A 19,397-nucleotide genomic window follows, 5' to 3' on the forward strand; every position below is an offset into this window, starting at 1 on the left:
ACTCTACATCGCTCAGATCCACCTCAACCCGCTTCAAGACAAGTGTACAAATAATTAAGCTGCCTCAAGACCTCGGACTACCTCAATAAAGCATTCAACGAGGCTACTTCAGGACTCAACCACTACCTCAAGAAGTCTCAGCACTCTTGGACTGCCGAATTTTATTTTTTTAAGACTACTCTACTATGTAACTATTGTGAAACACTGTTGTAAAGCGCTCCAATACCCCCGGGTCAGGTCAGCGCTATATAAAACTCCATAAATTAAACAAAATCAAAATAAATATGTTCATTTCGTTCAAATTGAACTTTTAAGGATTGTGTGATTGGTAGGCCTAGGAAGAAACTGATCTATACACAAGTAGACTGGAGAATAAAGTCAATAACCCCTTTACCACAGCCTCCACAGTAACTGAACTTGGTTATTGTCAATGCCAATACCAGCATCCAAGGATGCCTGCATAGTGGGTTTCACTTAATTATTCCAGCCTCAGGGGGGTGCACCATTTCGTATCAAACCCATGTTTACTGACTATAGTAAATATGGTTTGGGGTCAAAATACATGGGGAATGCAGAGTAACACCCATGCTTCATCCATTTAATGCTTCCTTGATGCAAGGAAACACAAGGAATGTGATGTGGTGCCTTAATTTCTTGTCTTCACAAAGTCATGCAAAGCTATAAAATATGGAGCCTTATGTGGCTTTGTAAATACCAAAATAGATTTTGTGTGTGGGTTGCACTAAAGAAGTGATGCAACCCTGAATCAAAATCTTATAAATCTAGGCCTGAGTGTAAAAAAAGAAAAACGCTATCTTGCTGCATATACTGAGCACCACAACTCCATTTAATTTCTTACTGGAAAGGTCACTTTGCTTAACTCTTCCTACTCACTAGGGGCGGCTTCTCCATTTGAGCAGAGAAACGTCACCCCACAAGCCCCAGAGCTGAAAAATAAAATGGTGATCAAGTTTTTTTATTACCATTTTAAGTTTCAGCAACCTGGGAGCTGTGCACTTTAAAATCCGCATGTCTCTTTGGCCGGCCGTCTTGGGCTGGCCAGCCAGACATGCACATTTTATAGTTCTCTAACCTAACTGTCTTAGACAGCTGGGTTAGAGAAAGCGCAGACCTCCAGTTCTCCTTGGAGCCTGCTCTGTCCAATCCTGGTACTGCTCTCATGCTGTGAGCTTCCTGGAAGACACCCAAGGGTGAAGCACATCGTGCTGCGAAGGAAAGTACATTTATTTTTGCCCCACCACCACCTCTACAAGCCAGCCAACACTGCTATTCACATTCCTAAACATCCTTATACAGAATAGCTAAAACATACCATCCAATCTAAAGTGAAGAAAGGATCTGATGCACGTAAACACCAGCTGAAGATATCCTAGTCCTCAAAACCAAATGCTCTGCCTGAACATTCTCCATTCAGCAGGCCAAAATGTATGAGTATTTCAATCTTTAGGCAAACCCACTCACATCCCCATCATAACCTTTTTTTCAGTTTTCAGAAACCAATCATAATCAACAACTTCTTTATTAACAAAATAAGAAACTACCTACTACAGCACCATTCTCTCCTGCTCACAGAACTAACCACCAACTCTATCCCTTCATATCCAACCTCAAGTCATCCCACTGCATTCCCTTATGCCTCTTGCCGAAAGCGATCTGATTGAAATCTTCCTATATGTAAGTAAAAACTTTCTAAGATGATGACATATTCATGTAGATGGGTGGCAGATAATTTGAAAGAGAATTCAAAAGCATTTGGCAGACACAGAAGGAAGGAAGGCAGCTAGAAAATTGGTCAACTTTAGTTCACGATGAAAGATAAACTGGTTTAGCTCATGTGACTGCTGCTTCAGTATTAAACCTGAGAGGGTGGTGTTTTTCTAAGAACAATTATTGTCCTTAGGCTGAGACATTATGTTACAACGTCCCCATTGGGAGCTAAAGAGTGACTTACCATACACATACACTACTGATCTCACCGGATGCATCCCTCAACTATAGATCATCTGTGAGGGATACATGAAGATGGAGAAGGAGGTGTTTTAGACACTGTGCCTGACTGTTTGTCATTGATTGTTTTTTTTACCAATGAAACGTGTTTTCTGAGTGTGGATGAACTGAACGGGGACAGACTATGTCTGGACAGGGTCAGGAGAAAGCAGTTGGCTTATTCCAAGCCCAAGGCTTCGATGTGAAATCTACCTACCTCAGGAAATTGACAAAAGCATTTATTGGTGGGTGAGTAGGCAGTGGCCTGGTCATGTGGATTAACAGCTGTCAATTTTGCAGCACTTGGTCAGTATCACTGGGTCTTTGCTGGTTGTTCACCAAGTTGTTAGATCGAAAGCGTGTGTGGAGATAGTTATAGGACATTATACCAATGTTGATAATGACGTAGAATAATAGTGCATGGCCTACACCCATAACCCCAAGATAGGTACGTAATTATAATTCTTGCCTCAAAACCTACTTACCTAGCTTTACCTTGTGAAGTAGCAGTTAGGCTGAAGTATTGGATGAAATATTGACATCTGATACCACACTTGTGAAACAGAGTAGGTATACTATGCATAGACAGATATGAGACTAATGGCGCAGCTGGCCTGACATGGGACTCTATTGCGTTTCAGAATGCTTTTATTGATAACCTGGAGTTAACTCCCCTTATAGATAGCATTATTAGGTAAGAAGAAATGTTGACAAAGGATTGGTCTAGTGGTGAGATTAAAGACCAGTAGAAAATGCATAGAGCATCTGTAAAGGTGCAAAAAATATCCAGTTTCCATTTGAAAGTCAATAAACTTTCCCATTTGTAAAAAGGTGAAGGTACCACATGAACGAATGAAGGAAAAAGATTTGCTCCTTAAAATATAGAGTGAACTTTTTCCAGCAAGGGTGAAGAGCCTTTCGAAATTCAGCAAAACACAGGGATGATGTTAACAAACCTCCCTGGCACACCTAGTTGCTAAGCAGGACTGATTGCATTGTCTTCCATTTCCACAACCCTGAGCCTGGATCAAGGTTTCAGTTAAGTGTTGTTCTCATGGGGATGCAGGAAAGAAAAGGGACAGGAGGCATGAGGGGACGAGACTCTGAAACCAGAGAGACTGGGTTGTATGGAATGCATGTCCCTTCCTTCACTGGTCTAGCTAATAACACTTCTCTGAGTCACCTTGGTTTGAGTGGCTTCATTCATTCATCCACTAATGCGCTCATTCAGTTGCTTAAATGGTCTGCTTTTCCTGAACACCCTCAGTACTTTCTCTTAAAAGAGAAATCATCGACCAACACTCACTAACTGTACTACTATTCGGAAAGAAGACGAACCCCCAAAGAATATTGTTTTTTCCCCAATTTTTCCACTGGGTGACCCAGCAAAATTATAAAGAGTACTGAATCAAATTTTACTATTGTTGCTAGTAAACAGCTCTGAATGAAATTAGCTGATCCATCCTTGACCTCTTTCCCACTACAATAGTACTGTTTTCTTGTATGAAAACTGATAGACTATTTACAACTGGCCATTTTTCCTTCTTGCTCCTGTGGAGCTTCCTTTCTGTGGCGGGGCGGGGGGTATTGCAGCCAATCCTCTGGAGAGGGCGGAGGAACGTGACCTGAAGATTTGCTCATCAAGAAAATAGTGCTGCTGGAATTTTTTGAAAGTTGGGAAATATTTTTAGAGGACTAGGAGAAGGTGTGAAACCTAACCAATGAAGATATTACATTGACAGGTTTTTAGCATTTTTCATGCTTTCTGAAGAAAATGTACATCTAGAGTTGGACTGTTCAACAAAGGGAAATAACTACGTGGAGACCACCTTGGTTGCTGCATTTAACACCTGAAGACCTCTGAAAAAGTTTCCATATCTGGAGGTAAATCTTTTGACCAAGACAAACAGCCAGCTTTTGCCTAGCTAAGACCTAAAGTAATCTACAAAAGCTGCCTAAACCCCAATACACTACATCCTGTAGACCAAATTTGAGTTTTTTGTTTCCAATTAATTATAAGAACATTTTAGTTTTGTTTTGCTCTAACATTTGATTCCTGCATCCAATTTATATTTGTCTAGGATGTGTATTTTTAATTTTTTAACAGTATTGTTTATTATGTAAGTTTGATTATATGCTTCATGCCAGAAGTCTTTCTGCTTGAACCAACTTAACAAGGTGAGCCAGCGATCCCTGATAGATTTTGTCTTTATCTCCTAGAAGCCCAGCGGTTTGGCCCTTGTGGGAGCTCAGTTAAAACTCATATCAATACTGTAGTTTCTTGCTTGATAACTCGACTATCCATTTCCCTGCATCTTGGATGCTGGATTTACACATCTGCCATTTTTCACTAAAATGTTCTTGTTCTAATTACTTTTCTTCTCTGCCCCTCTCACCTAATTAATCAGAGCTACCAGCCGGTTTTATTACTCTCCATTTCTCTTTCTCTTGGGGTATAAGCTATCCCTATTCACTTGTGTATTGCCCTCTAAGCAGCATCTATTCTATTTCAATTTTCCCTCTTTGCCTATCAGTCCTCAAAAGTACATACTTTCATTCCCTTTCTTTGCTCTGCACTATTAACTCATTAGTTCCTGTCTGTCCAAAGGCCAGGTCCTACACAGACAGCCAACCACACTTGGTCTAAGGCCATGTACAGCTGATTAGGTGAGATGAGCAACTTAGTACAGGTCCTGCTCTGACACCACTGCAAAAAATGTTAAGGCCCTGTACTCAGAGCCCAAAGTGCATGGCCTGATGTATAACTCAGCTGGTGTCACTGAAATAGAGAAAGGGCCTTTGGCCTGAATGTAGGTCAAATTTGGTTACCTTAAAGCAATGTGCCAGGTCTAGGGCCATGCATAACAGGTTTGATGAAACAGTGGCTGGGTCCAGGACCTGGACTTACATACAGTTTTCACCCACATCTGGTCACATACCCTCACCCTCACCCTCACCCTCAATCCCTGCTGGTTTGACTGTTTGATGGGGTTGTGACCAAAGGCTTTGTTCTGCACCCAAGTTGCCCACATATGGTCTAATATTGGGTATAGCTGATATGCATGTGATGGAGCTGGGTGGGTTTCCTGACCATATGCACCCTGTGCGAGTTCAAAGGCTTTGCATAGCTGGATTAGATGAAATTAGGGCTGGACCAGGCCATGCTCACACAGCCCGCTGTGCACACTTTTGATTGGAATCCTTTTTTTTTACATGTGTGGGATGTGGCTGGACACTATAACTGACTGAAAGCCACAACCTGTGCACAATCTCTGTCCCACCCAAACCACCTGTAATTGCAAATGGTTTGGTTTTGGCAGTGTTTGGATACAGGGTCTGAATTAAACTGTTACTGGTTTTAATAAAACATATTTCAACAGTTAGAATGTTGAACTGTTTTCTCAAATTTACAAATGTATTATAACATTTTTATTTGAAATGGGGCACATGCAATTGGCCTACATGGTAGCAGTAGTAAAACTTGAAAACTATACAAAAAGTCCATGTTTATATTGTAATTCTCTATGGAAATATAAAGTATTGTTAGGATCTTTAGAACATGGTTTGCTATTCGATGAACAGATTGAACTATTCACTTTAAACATGAAGGTTAAGGCAAATAGCCTTTATACAATCATTGTTTGAACTTTAAAGTATGTAGAGTATACCTAGATAATTTAATTTTAGTGCCAATATCAGGTTTAAAAGGAAAATATATTTTCATTCTTCAAGAGGGTTTATGTAAAGTCTTTAAAACATAAATGGAGGTAGAAATAGTTTACACCTAAATGTGATTTGCTGAAAATTCGTGTAAAATTAGCTGATGGTAGTACAAATCCTCATCCTCAAAGGTCACCAAGTGATCCTGCAGCCGTGGGAGTGATTTCTCCCCTCAGTGAGGGTCACCAGAATTTAATTTGCGTTTTGGGATGACCTGAAGAATGCAGTTGACCGCAAAGGGGTTGCTGCGCTGCTTCTCTTGGACCTCTCAGCTGCCTTTGACATGGTTTAAGTTAAAAAGTAAGTTTATTAAAAAGGAAAATGTTAGGATAAAGGGACATAATATAGTCAAAACAATGGATAATTGTAGAATATTAGGTCAAAGTATATAACAAAGTTCTATGGAGTAAATATTAAATTAATTAACATGGTTTGAAGAATAAAATAAGATGAAAAGATAAGTCAAAAAGCACAAAAGAAGGGTTACAATGGTGTATACCGCAAAGTGATACATATCATAAAAAAACACACACAAAAACTTATTAATGATATCAATATGAACAAGGTAATGTGTAATTAAGATGTGGACTGTCAGGGAGGTTGGGAAATGTCTTGTTGAGCAGGGGTTAGGGAAAACGAGCGCTTGGCGCTTGCATCTATGAACGACGTAACAGGTGCCCACAAATGCAGGTGCTTCGAGGCCATATGAATAGGGTATACAAAGGCTGTATCTAGTCTGTGATTATACAAAAGGCACCTATTATACAACACTAAACCCCTAATGCAATAATCACATCCTACAGTGATATCCCACAGAGAGAATTAACAACATTTCTGTCCATATATATATTTTTATTATCAAACACAGATAGACCTTTGTAATTTTGATTTGAATTTTGTTTTATATAAATATATTACAAATCACATTTATTTCATTTCATCCATACACAATTTTCTAAAAGTTCATCCTAGACTAAGGAGCCCCAATAGCCAAAGGGAGAAAAATCACTTAATTATGGCACATGTATCCACATAAAACAATCAATAAACATCAAAAGAACAAAATACATACATTCAAGAACTCATAAATTCATCAGACATTAACACTGTACACAATACCTAACAATTTTACACATTACTGACAATTCAAACAACACAAATGCGCCCAGAAGGCATACCACCAAGCTTGATAAAATAACTTGGAGAAATCCTTCCTGTTTTTGGTTATTTGCTGAAAAGCAACTGCCAGTAAAAGATCTATAATCTTTGTATTGCTATTAGAGTTGACCCCTATTGGAGCTAAACTCTCTAAAAAAGTATGTGTGTTAGATAAAGGGATTCTAGAACCAAAAATTAAATTAATCTGAGACCAGATGCTCTTCCAAAATTTGTGAACAAGCGGGCAAGTGAAAAGTAGGTCAAATAAATCAGCAATTGGGTAGTTGCATGTCCAGCAAGTATTGGTGAGACCAGTGTGTCTTTTACTTAAGATTACCGGGCTCAACAGGAGTGTGTTATAGATAAAAAAAAAGTGTTTGTGTGTTGTTTGCTGCTCTAGAGAATTTCCTAATTTTAGTCCATATTTTGTTCCATAAGGATATGGACCAACACACCTCTAAATCCTGCTCCCAGGAGAGTTCTACTTTAGTTTTTTCTCTAACATGATGCAATGTGTGCAAATATGTATATATAACAGAGGCCTTAGGATAGATGCGAAGAAGATCATGAAATCCCTTCACAGGAGGGGAAATATTAGTATTGAGGGATAAAAGTTGAGCGTATGAGATCTGGAGGGTTTGCTGTAGAAGTTTGCATTTAGACTGGAAGGAATTGGGAAGTTCAAAGAGTTCACTAGCTTGCAAAAAAGGCATAACTTCATCATGTATAAAAAGTTGATGGATCCAAGACTTGCAGTAAAAAGGTTTGCCTCGTGTCAATACCATCTTGTTATGCCAATTGTGGATTTAAGAAATGAATCTAAATTTGTCTGGCGTGTCAGGGCGTGAGACTCCAAACTTTTACAAGTGTATTTAATAATATGGGTCGATAAAGATTGAGGTCTACAAGTAAAGGATAAATACTCTTGAAATGAGAAAGGGTAGAGAAAAGAATGTTTGAGTTTCACCCATAAGGGACATTCTAACAGAGATTCAGAAAGCCATCTTGAAGATTGGCGGAGTAAAAACTATTTCTGATAGGTCAGAATGTCAGGAAAATTGACGCCACCCTCTGATTTTGGTTTTGATAACTTTGATATATTTATTATTCCAAACAAATGAAGATAGCACTGAGTTTATCTTCTTGTACTATTTTAAAGAGATGGGCACTGGGATGTTAGAAATGGCACAGAGTATTACGAGGGTTAACATCATCTTAATAGTGTCCAGACTTCCCCACCAAGATAAGTATAAGGGGTGCCATTTAGAAGTCAATGTGGAAACTCTTTGTATACATTTGTTTATAGACAAAGAGATTGTTGTTGGGATGGAGGTTGTGAAGTATAAACCTAGATATTTTATGTGACTAGGATTCAAGGCAAAATTGGAACCAACAAAATCCTCTTTGAAAGTATACTTAGTTAAAGGCATTATTTCACATTTATCTTTGTTTAGTTTATATCCAGACACAGAAGCGAAGGATTCTACTTCTTGTAGAAAGGCAGGAATAGAGGATAAGGTTTGTGAAATAAATAATAGTATGTCATAGGTGTATGCTGCTAATTTGATTTGTTGCTTCCTGTAATCAAATCCATGTATATCCTGGTTTTAACGTATTGTCAATTAAAAATGTTCTAAGGCTAATTTAAAGAGGAAGGGAGATAGTGGGTAGCCTTGACGGACACCTCTACTTAAATTGAAGTATGAGGAGATGTTGCCATTTGCACATACGGCTGCCCATGGTTGTGAGTAAAGAATGGAAATTAGCGAGATCATTTTAGGGCAAACAACCAAACCATTTGAGTGTTTGAAAATGATAGGGCCACTCAACTCGATCAAATGCTTTTTCCACACCTAAGGCTCTTGCTGCCAACGAATAAGGTAAATGAGAGGATTTGGATAATATGTCAAAAAATAACCAAGTGTTGTCTGTGATGAGACATCCTTTAACAAAGCTAGATTGTTCTGCACCTAACAATTGTGATAGATGGGAATCTAAACGTATGGCCAAGGCTTTAGAAAAAATGAATAATCTATATTTACTAACAAAATAGGTGTGTAATTTTTACAGCATCGTAGGCCTTTCCCCTCTTTAGGGATAAGGCAAATTAGGGCATCTGCAAAGAACTTGAGGATCTGACAGAGTTTAAAAAAGAGTTTAAGAGGTCATGCAATTTGGGTAAGAGCAACTGCCCAAAATGCAAAACAAATTCAACATGAAAGCCGTCTGGTCATGGAGCCTCATCTTTTTTGAGTGTCTATAGGGCAGCCAAGAGTTCTTTTTGTGTTAGATCAGATTCTAAGGTGGTGAGATCAATTTGAGTATCAGGGGACTGTTGAATATCAGAAAGAAACTGAGAAATGTGGATTTCTCAAGGAGAATTATCTGATGTATATAGTGTTTTGTAAAAGGTAAGAAATTTGTTCAAAATGTCAACATGTTTAAACTACAACGATTGTTGTTCATCAAACATTTACTCTATGTTGAGCTTATTATTTTTCACTTTCAAATAGTTAGATAATGTTTTCCCCACTTTGTTTTGACCACTGTAAAACTTTGCAGTAAATTTTAATAAATAGGTTGATGCATTGTTTGTCGATTCTTGGTTAAATTGAAACTTGGCATTTATAAGTTCAGTTAAACAATCTTTTGATATGGAAGTGTATTATGAATGCTCCAATCGCTTTATTTCAATTAAGAGGTCTTTGGTTATTTTACGCAAAGTTTTGCGTTTTTTAGAAACAAAGCCAACAATGAAGTCCCTAGCAGCTGCCTTGAAAGCATCCCAAATAACAGAAAAAGGTAAGGTATTTGTTTGGTTAAACAAAAAATATACGTTAAAGAAGGAAACAAAGGAGATAGTAAACTTTGAATCTAGGAGCAGAGCATTATTGAAACACCATTTCCTGGGGATATTAGGTTTTTGCAAAATGTGTAATTGAATAGAGATTGGAGCATGATCAGATATTAGAATAGATCCAAAATCTGCATCTCTTAAGGACGGGGAGATGTTATGGGATATAATAAAATAGTCTATTCATGATTGAGTATGGTGAATAGGAGAGTAGTAAGTTTACTCACTTGTGGTAGGGTTGCAGAGTCTCCAGGCATCGATAAGCTTGTATTGCTGAATCGTTTGAGTGAAAATGTTGTGTTTTTTATGGGGAACAAAAGAAACCATTGAGTTGCGATCGATAAAGTGGATCGATAATTTGGTTACAATCACCAGCGAGGATAAAGTTATCATCAATGCATTGTGAGACATGATAAGCAAGGGATGGCCAAACAGAGGGATCCCTAATGGTAGGAGCATAAATGTTGAATAAAGAAATCGGAGATTTCCAAATCATCAATTTAGTATGAAGCCATCTTCCTTCATCATCAGAACTTTGAGAAAGTAATTTAACACAGAGCGATTTATGACAAAGTGTCGCTACTCCATTGCGCTTACCATCTCCTGGTGAAAAAGAAACCTCTCCCACCCAACCACTCCTCAACTTTAAAGATTCTTTTGCTGTAAGATGAGACTCTTGTATAAGAGCTACATCAGCCTCTAATTTGGCCAAGTGCGTTAAAACCCACTGTATTTTGTTGGGAGAGTTCAAACCTCTGACGTTCCAAGAAACTATTTTGAGAGACATGAAGATAACAGAAAAGAGAACAGGAGACACCACTTTGGGCAAACCATAAATTAATACACAACAAACCATGAAATAGTCCAACAATACAATGAATTAACCATACAGTACGTGAGAAATGAAAAAAGTGAATGAAGAGACCATTGTGGAACAGAAGGCCTATAGAAAAGAAAGAGATGAAATATGAAAAGGAGAGAGACAGAAAGCAGAGAAAATGAAAAAGATATGAAAAAAGGAAAGTAGAGGAAAGATATGAGAATAGGAATAGAGAGATATACCTAAAACAACCATAAAAAGGGTGAGGGAAGGTGAAGCCACAGGGAACGGATGACACACCCAGGTTTAACCAAACAACAGTGGGAAGGGACTGCAACATGTGTGACGAGGAGACAGGGTGGGCACAAACTACGACAAATCTACATGGGAGAAGAAAAACTAACAATATTATGGAATTGTAATGAAGTGCTGGAAACGGATATCATAACAACAATTCAAAACTATTAAACTGTTTATCAAAGAATTAGCATGGTAATACAGAAAAGATATGTTACAATAGGAACGCAATTGCGTTAAATAGTCTGGAAAGTCGAAGCTCCAGAGAAATGCATGGATTCTGTTTTACATGAGTTAATAAAGCTCTGCAGCTTGACTGGATCTTCGTATGTTGTGGTTCTGTTCTTGTAAGTAACTTTGAAGAGGCAAGGGTGAAAACGTTCATATCGGGCCCCCAACGTGCGTAATCCGGTCTCATATTAAGGAATTCCTTACGTCTATTTGCAGTAGTTTGGTGTAGTCTTGAGAGAAAAATAAGGTAGATCCTGACCACACAATGCATTGAATTGACTTGGCAGCAGTGAGAACTTTTAACAAATCAGTATATTCAAGGAAGTACAGGGCAACTCCTCTTGGTCTTTGTGAGTTTGATGTTCCAGCCGGTTGTCGTCCTAATCTGGGGGCACGTTGGATGTTGAGCACAGTATCTTCCAGTAGATGTAGCAGATTAGGAAGAAAGGATTTGAAGAAAACGAGGGGTTCAGAACCCTCCATACCTTCACGTAAGCCATAAATGTTAAGATTATTTCTTCTGTTTCGGTTTTCGTGGTCCTCGACTTGTTTTTGAAGTGAAGAAACCTGTCTATGCAGAACGCTGACTTTAACAATTTGTTCTACTATATTGAGACGTTCATCATTTTAGACCAATTGTCTGCGAAAAACTGCAATTTGTTGCTTGTATCCTCTATAAAAGGGCAAAGAGCGCGTATCTCCTCCAACAATAAATCCAAGGATACAGGAGAGGAAGGTTTTGGTGGGGATGGAGGGTCTTTCTTCAAGCATTTTGTGGTTGCTTTCCCTGTTGCCTGAGGGATAGAGCTTGGAGGAGAAGAACATTTAGACAGGGATACCAAGGAGTCTTCCATTTTAGCGAACTCAGTAAAAATCTTAGAATTTTTGATAAAAGATAGTGCAGAGCGCGATGCAGGTGGCCCAAACTTTTTCAATCTTCCCATAGGATGAGGAGTACTCAAAAAGGCCTCGAGAAAGTAGGAGCATATAACGACTTCAAAAATAAAAACTATCTTGTATTAAAGAGCTCTGTATATTTTACCTTATACACTAGTTCTGCATGAATAATCTGTCATATGTTAAGCAAATATGATATTGAGGTGACTTTCCAATAGGAAAAAAAGTCAATGTACTTGAAACAGGAGCACCCCTATTTCCTGTCATAAACTGCAAAATTTCCGAGATTGTCCAGAAAACAAAATGGCAGCTACTGAAGAGAACTCCCTGAGGTGGAAAGAGTAATTTCTTCCAAGCGTTCTATATTAATACGAGGTCACCACAGTTGAAGCTCTCAAAGTGCCAGAAAACACAGTAAGTGCTCCATAATTAGTGCGATATATAAATAAGCCAGCCTACCCAAGTCTGTGATGCAGAATTCTGTGGTTGCATGGTCTCGGACAACATATTCAAAACAGGGGCCCCAACTATCTTCGTTCCGAACTGGAGCTTAAAGTGCAAAAATACAGGTTTCAGAGCCACGTAAGAGACATTGGAGGACTCCTTCCTCGTTAGGATGGCATCCGCCGCCGAAAATGCCTCGTCAAATCTCTGGTACTGATGGCTAAACGCAGTCTGTTCGCACCGCGCTGAGGAGCTTTGCCCGTGCGCTGCCATCCACTGTGGGCTCTAAGCCATGCCCCCTGCCTTTCACATGGCCGATCATGACACTATGATACAAAGACTCTACGAAGCCAGCATGCAGGGAACTGCTCTAGACTTGATCACATCCTAACTGCGACACAGAACTAATGTCATCCATACCCCCCCTTTCTTGTCCAAATCATACTTTACAAAAGCAGGGGTCCCTCAAGGCTCCATCATCTTGCCCATGCTTTCAACATCTACTTAAAGGCATTACCGGCACTAATCAATCAGTTTCACCTCATGTGCTATAACTATGCAAATGATACGCAAATACTGCTTCAACTGGAATATCCAAAAGACATTGGAAAGTCGCCAATTTTCTGTTGTAACAGAGCCGTGGATCAATGGATGACGTGGAGCAATCTCAAATTGAATGCTTCGAAAACAGAAATACTCACGAGTGGCGATTGGAAAAATGATGACCTGATGATCTGGGAACACTGTCTAAAGTATCGAAGGAAGTAAGAAACCTCAGAATGACTATGGACTCCAGGCTATCAATGAACGTCCAAGTGGACAAACTAGCAAGATCAAACTTTGTTACTATAAAAACTCTGCAACAAATCTTCCCCCATCTGGGATTTCAGCACAAGGTCCAGGCTACCATCTCTCTTGTTCTGTCCAAACTCGATTACGCCAATAGCCTCAACCACAGGTCACCTTTAACAACTATGAAAAGAGTACAATGGATTCAGAACTCGGCTGCCAGACTACTCTTACATATAAACCTACATGACCACATCTCCCCTGCCATGAAATCTCTGCATTGGTTACCGGTTGCCAGAAGATCCATGTTCAAGCTGCTTTGTATCACCCACAAAGCGATACATGGAACAGGACTTCTCTTCATCAGAAATAAAATCACCAAACACATTCAACAAAGGAACCTCCGCTCTAGAGTGGCACCTCGCCTCAAAATACCAACGCACACAAAAAAAACATGGGTGGCACATTATTCCATGTTCAAGCAGCCAAAATATGGAACTCTTTACCCCCAACATAAGATCCATAGATAATCACCTTATCTTCAGAAAACTCCTCAAGAATTGGCTCTTCACCACATGACCACCATACGCAAACAGAAATATACAGCATATCACTCTGTTTATAAGCATTTATTTGGAATATAGATGTGTATATGTATAGATATATACGTATATATGTGTATTGCTTTCTATAAATATGTATAACATTTTTTTTTAAATATAGATATTTGTTAGTTCTGCTTAACAAATGTACATATTACTGATAGAGACATTACTCTGTCTTTTAATATGTATATAAGTGACTACATAATTAAGTAAATCTTTTATCATAACTATTTATCCACAATTGCTTTACTACTGAATTAATAAAAAATAAAAGTAGAAATTAATCAATTTAAAGTACAGCAACACTTGAAAGCCGGAGTTTATTAAATGCCTCTTAAATCTACATATACTACCTTTCTTATGCATCTATTATATATTATATATATATATATATATACCTTCCATGTACTTATGTATCTATATATTTATTATTATTCTTCTAATTAAAGTATACTTTAATTCACCCCAAACCCCATTCACCCCAAACCCCATACCACTACTAAGATCCCAAAAATAAGCCCTTCTAGACTCTTCTCTGCTCTACCCCTCCTTGCATCATCTCATACCTCTTTTACTATTCAGATCTCCCAAACAAGCCTTTCTAAACCCTTAACTCTGACTCTTCACCCTCCACCTTCCTTTTACTCATCCCAAACCCCCTCTTACTGCTAAGAACTAAAAAAAAAGATTCTAAAACCTTTCCTCTTCTATCCCTCCCTCCCTCCCTCTTCTATCCCTCCACTCTTCCTTTTCAATACAAAACACAGAATAACATGTCCACCACTCAAATTAATGTCATATTTCCATATACTAACTCCCCTCCACCTCCCCTTTACTCATCCCAAACCCCCTCCTACATCTAATAAACTCAGAAAAAAAAATGTAGACCCTTCCCTCTTCCTTCTAAATCCAAATAACTGACTAACATATCCACCACTCAAATTACTTTCATATTTCACTCTACTAATTCACCACTAATCCTTTATGGTTTCCTGAGTAGCGTGCTACTCGCCGAAAAAGAGCTTCAACACCTCATCGGGGGAAGCAAGTGCTTTATAAATGCAAACCTATTTCCCTCTTCTATCCCTCCGCTATCCCTCTCAATCCGAAAACTGACTAACATATCCACCACTCAAATTTCTTTCGTATTTCACTTGACTAGTTCACCACTGATCCTTTAAGGGTTCGGAGAAGCTTGCTACGTGCCAAAAAAGTGCTTTGGCGCCTCGTCAGGGGTAGTAAGTGCCATATAAATGCAATTACAATACAATACAATACAAATATTTAAATAAAATGTTCAATCTACGAACATGTCTCATGCAAATGAAAACAGATACAAGAGAACCATACGTTTAGAACCTTCATGTTTGAGCACAATGTTTGATTAAAATGCTGAGATGTGTGTTTATTTAACAATACTATATAAAAAACGTTGAGTAGAGAAAAAAGCGTGTATGGTATCTTATTATGTAAATACTCCTTCTCGTCTTTAGTGGTGAAATTATAGATTTTTAGGTATATTTTTGGAAATCTGTATATACAGAATTTTAAATGTACTATTTAGGGAATTGATTAAATAATTGAAAATATTTAATGTAAGCCAACGGATGCCTTGTACAAATGCCCATGACCTGACTATTGTTATAATAGAATCACACAATAAGCATTTAAACTAGATTACTACACTTTTGAGGAAAATATAGTGTGCATAATTATGTTACAGCACATTAGGCATCCACCTTTAAAAAAGGTCTACTCACAGTTTGTTGAATAATTAAACTGAAATGCTGATATTGGCAAAGGTGTTCGTGTAATTAATAAATCAACTAATCTGTATTCTTATTGCAGTGTCCAGCTGAGGGCATTTCCTTTTCCACGTGTTTGGTGATAAAACAAGAAAAAGTAACTATTTTCCCGCGAAGGTAATTTTCTTAACATAGCATTAAAAACGCTGAAGCCTGAACGCTGAAGGTGTTACAAACAATATTGTGGAAAGCTTATCACTATAACCTCTATATTCTTCATTAAAAGTAGACCATGGTTTAATAACTGGTGCTCTTCCAGGAGCAGCACCAGCGAACTGCAAAGTGCTTCTCACAAGGCATCATTTATGTTTGGAAAAAAGCCTCTTCTTAGGGCTGATGCCAAACTGAAATGGGGAGCCCTGTTAAAAAGTACTCAAAGAATTAGAAGATTAAGCAGCTGCCATACCAGAAAATGTGCTTTGGGGATGATAGGAGAGGTTGTATTTGTGATTAGGAGAGCCTCGAACAATCATCTGAACCAATTATATATCCGGCTTGTAGGGGTGGTGCTGCGGTCCCCTTAACTCCATTGAAAAAGGAATGTTTGGCAAAGATGTGACCAGGGCCGGACTAGGAACCAAACCAGCCCTGGCAATTACGTCAGACTGGCGAAGGGTGGGGGTCACTGCTGCTCCGCTTTCGTTACAGGGGTCTGATATGGCAGCACTGCTGCAAAATCAGCCACCACTAGTAAACACTGGTGGGAAACACTGCTGCTGCTCTTTTGTTACAGGGGGCCAATATTGCAGCAATGCTGTAAAACCGGCCCCCAGTAACAAAAATGGCCCCCAATGGTCTAAAACTGGCCCCCACCTTTCCGGCCCAGCGGGGAAACGCCCGATGCCTGCTACGGCCAGTCCGGCCCTGGATGTGCCGCCAGAAATAATGATGAACATGGTCCTGTTGCACATGCTATTTCAAGTGGAACCTCTATCGAGGGGCACACCTTGATATAGACATCCACTGCAGGAACAATAAGTTCCATTATTCTGCCAGTGAAAACAGACATCGGTAAAGCCAATAGATCTTGCCTTGGCAAGCTGGTGCAATTGTTATTTTTTTGTTTTATTATTTATTGCAGGTACAAGAAATTAAAATATAAAAGAAAAGAAACAAATATGCCATCACCCAAAAATGCCGCCTCATTCTTGTAATAAATTAAAAACATATTCATAGGTGTGGATGTTGGGCTAGGGATGTTTCTTAAACCTCAAGCCCCACATTTTCAAAGACTATGCATCAGGTGTGTATTACTTTTTTAATGTAGACCTGAAGCAAAGTCTACTGATGGGATATGCAACCCAACGCAAATTGAGATTTGCTTTGGATTGTAACCCAAAGAAATGCAATGCAGCATAATACACTGTCTTGCATTACTTTGCATCAGGAGCGTATTCCATGGGTGGTGGCTTTGACACAGGTGCCTATCTACAAAGAATTGAAGGCAGGGATTTGCACCAAAACCCTGTGCCTCCCTGTGACTACCATCCCATGGGTGATAACACAAATGCCTCTCTACAAAGAATTGTAGACAGGGATTTGCTACAAAGTTCTGCGCCTCCCTGAGGCAGGCGTAACAAGGGGAAATGTTTTCATTTCTCCTCGTTTTTTTCTCTTTGTACATGTGCTGCATTCTACAGCACACATAAAAAGAGGAAAATTCTATAAAGCCTAGTTTTTGTACTGAAAGACAACCCTCACTGCATTAAAAACTTTACTGACCACAACACAGACACCCTTGAACTATAGCGCAAGGGTGATTGTGTTGGCACATGGTTGCAAAAAAAAGCAGCAGCCCAGGGAGAGAGCAGAACTATTCTTAGTAGACGTGTGTGGTGAATGTTGTTGTGGAGTTTGCAGCTCCGATTCTAGAATGTTGGTATGTTGCCTAGCGCCACTTGAATGGTGTGAGCAGTTGATCTCTTCAATAAACTTACTATTTTAACTACGACAACTGCTCCAGAAGATTTCTTGGAGAACTTACCTTTTCACATTGGCGACGAGGATGGGTTCTGCTCTCTCCCATTCACATAATGTAGCATAGCAACTTTAGCTGCTGCAATGGATTGTGCGAACTCTTCGTCAATCTGGCTCCAAACCTGTCAGTTGTGCATTTTTCTCTTCTCCTTCTTCTTCTGCTTCTTCTTCTCCTTCTTCTTCTTCTTCTTGTTATTTTTGTTCTTGTTCTTGTTCTGTTTCTCCTTCTTCTTCTTCTGTTTCTCCTTCTTCTGTTTCGCCTTCTTCTTTTTCTGTTTCTCCTTCTTCTTCTTCTGTTTCTCCTTCTTCTTCTATTTCTCCTTCTTCTTCTGTTTCTCCTTCTTCCTCTTCTTCTCCTTCTTCTGTTTCTCCTTCTTCCTCTTCTTCTCTTCCTTCCATTTCATCTTCTTCTCCTTCTTCCTTTTCATCTTCTTCTCTTTATTCCTTTTCATCTTCTTCTTCTTACTACCATTTAATTTCATTCATTATTCTTACTATTATTATGCATAGTGAAGAAGCAAGAAAAAATCACTACCTATTTAGATTGCGTCAAAGGGGCTGGAAGCACAAGCTGAGATCGGTGTTAGGTCCCATGAGTGGTGATTTATCTGCAGTGATTCTAAATAAATAATGGTACAACCATAATGCCTGCAGGATATCAAGAAAATGGAGACATGTAACCTTTTTGAAAAGGAAGTCAAGACAATGTGAAACTTCTTGAGTTGGTTCTTCAACCAAATGTTTGAATCAAACAGCATCCTTGTTATCAATTAAGCTCTGGCAGCAAGTGTTCGGTTGAATGTGATCCAAGATATTCATATCACTGAAAATTATGGCCTGACTAGATAACATTATTGTATATTGATCGAGATATATCTCTATGTGTGGTCAATCCTGATATTGTACACTCCATGGATGTCACTTTTGTTACAGGAATTTGGGATATCTGTAACTGGAGAATTGTGATCTGGGAACACAGCATAACCTATGAATATCCTGGGCCCTAAGAACAGAAGAAACTCAATAAAAACCATGGTGCAGAAGAAAAGTCAAATCGAAGATGTATACATTGGAATATTTGCTCTTCTCATTATAAATATTGAATTTTGGAAGCTATATAAACATAATTTAGACCCCATTTATCATCCATTCAATGTTTGTAGAGTGTGTCATGGTTAAACTATCATTTCCATTTTAAGATATCAATTTAGAATAAATATCTTTTAAATAATAGCACACAAATGCCCTTTTCTCAGAAATGAGTTGGTCAAGAACAAATTGAGATGTAGAAAGATGCTTCAGTTATGCCATTAACCGAAATATTGTGTCTTATGGCCCAGATGACTAATGCATCCACTCCAGGGATCTATGTTTGATACCATGGTCAAAGACTTGAGTCCCATAACCACACTGGCCTTTATATCTATACATGTTGAGCTATCTGTGTAATGTGACCCTAGCTGGAATGCAATGAAGCACTGACATACCCTCAGCCCTACGCTCTTCAACGTCTACATGGCTCCGCTCGCCCCCATCGTCAGAACCTACGGACTCAACATTGTGTCATATGCAGACGACACCCAACTCATCCTCTCCCTATCCAACTAACCCAACACCGCCAGACACAACTTTCGAGAAGTCATGGAAGCCGTCGCCAAATGGATGAAAAACAGCTCCCTACAACTAAACGCCAACAAAACGGAAGTACTCATCATTGACCCAAACCCCGATGCCTGGAACGACACCTGGTGGCCCCCGCACTCAGAAGCATGCCCACCCCCACGGACCATGCA

At 39.0% G+C, this 19,397-nt stretch overlaps 1 long non-coding RNA gene across 1 annotated transcript in view; it reads left to right on the forward strand.

Annotated features, from left to right (window-relative positions):
* The window catches only part of LOC146802438 (uncharacterized), a 160,500-nt gene extending 141,727 nt beyond the window's left edge, over positions 1 to 18,773 (forward strand). Inside the window, exons 3-5 of the long non-coding RNA XR_014967392.1 lie at positions 9,625 to 9,687; positions 15,671 to 15,744; positions 18,538 to 18,773. This is a non-coding gene — a long non-coding RNA (uncharacterized LOC146802438). The remainder of the gene's footprint in view (positions 1 to 9,624; positions 9,688 to 15,670; positions 15,745 to 18,537) is intronic.
* Positions 18,774 to 19,397: the final 624 nt, after the last annotated feature.

This window comes from Triturus cristatus, chromosome 8 (assembly GCF_964204655.1).
Source record: "Triturus cristatus chromosome 8, aTriCri1.1, whole genome shotgun sequence".
NCBI lineage: Eukaryota > Metazoa > Chordata > Amphibia > Caudata > Salamandridae > Triturus > Triturus cristatus.